At 46.7% G+C, this 1,673-nt stretch overlaps 1 pseudogene; it reads right to left on the minus strand.

The window, feature by feature from the left end:
- Positions 1-878: 878 nt before the first annotated feature.
- On the minus strand, positions 879-996 carry LOC124623418 (annotated as a pseudogene).
- Positions 997-1,673: the final 677 nt, after the last annotated feature.

Here is a 1,673-nt window from a genome sequence, read left to right on the forward strand (position 1 = left end):
GAGTATCCAGAGCGACGACAGATATTAATGCAGGACTGTGTACACTGTACGAAGGAAGATTTCAGAGTTCTACCTGGAGTGGTGGAAAGAGATAGACGCTGTCTGCGTAACTCAAGGAACAGTGCTCGTGATACATCCGACGGTGGCGACTTTCACCCACGCCCAGCGCCAGTGGCTAAGGCTGCGTCGACAGGGGCACCGGCAACGGTCTTCAGACACCGTCGCCAGAGGTCGCCCGTTGACATCGGCCGACAACTTGGTCATAGTGCGTTCGATCTCCTACGTCAGTTTCTGGCGGAGTCAAGGAGGTTAGGTTAGGTTATAATATATTCTATGCGTAAAGTAGGTTAAATTTTAACCTCTGCGTTTGGATAAGAGTGCTGCAGAGGGGCTTCTGCTATTAACGAGACGCCAAATGCATATGAATGAGGTTTCCTAGCTCGTAAAGAACGTGGTGAGTACTACATACTCTGTCCTCAGTTATCGGGATAACGAGACTAGTTTCACGAATATATGAGGTGACAGGAGAAACTTTCCGTTACATACTCAAGATAGTTCGTGGTGACCTTGAAAGGCAAATTATAAACACTCTGTTTCGCTTTACGACAATCAGCCTTCAGTGACTGTTACTTAGCACAAGGGGTGAAAGACAAGCATAAAGTGTAGCATAAACTAAAACTAAACCACCCTCCTCCCGAACAGGCCATTAGAGCTCAACGGTACCGACGCGTCATTCTCAGTCCACAGGCGTCACTGGATGCGGATATGTGGTGAGTACACCGCTCTCCCGGCCGTATGTCAGTTTCCGAGACCGGAGCCGCTACTTCTCAATCAAGCAGCTCCTTAGTTTGCCTCACAAGGACTGACTGCACCCAGCTTGCCAACAGCGCTCGGCAGGCCTGATGGTCACCTATCCAAGTACTAGCCCCGCCGGACAGTGCTTAACTTCGGTGATCTGACGGGAACCGGCGTTACCACTGTGGTAAGGCCGTTGGCAAACTGTAGCATAAGGTACTCTGATAACCTAAAGTACTTAAATGTGGAAATACATGGGGTACACCACAGTTGCAAACCACTTCATATTAACAGTAGCCGGGCGGTGTGGCCGTGCGGTTAAAGGCGCTTCAGTCTGGAACCGCGTGATCGCTACGGTCGCAGGTTCGAATCCTGCCTCGGGCATGGATGTGTGTGATGTCCTTAGGTTAGTTAGGTTTAATTAGTTCTAGGCGACTGATGACCTCAGAAGTTAAGTCGCATAGTGCTCAGAGCCATTTGAGCCATTAACAGTATCACCACCCTACCGGCATAAAACGACAGTAACAAGTAAAAATAATTTGCAGACAATGACGACCGACCACAAAAAGATCCAGTACAGTAGCTATTAGCATATAAGATAAGCCATCCTCTTCACTTGAACAAATTAATTTTTGAGGTCATAATCTATGTCTAAAATTTCCAATAAAGTGTTAGCCTATTTGAGGTTACGAAAAAACCTGCGATTTCAGTCCACAGATACCGAACTATAACCCGATTATGATATTTTTATCCACCAGGTGCTACAAACTCACACTTTCTTAGACTAAACTTATCAGTTTCTCACGTTCCATATTTCGTGTGCGAGAATGACGGTCGATTTGACGGAAGAAAGCAAACTGATTTGAATTTCACCGATT

This window comes from Schistocerca americana, chromosome 7 (assembly GCF_021461395.2).
Source record: "Schistocerca americana isolate TAMUIC-IGC-003095 chromosome 7, iqSchAmer2.1, whole genome shotgun sequence".
Classification (NCBI taxonomy): Eukaryota; Metazoa; Arthropoda; class Insecta; order Orthoptera; family Acrididae; genus Schistocerca; species Schistocerca americana.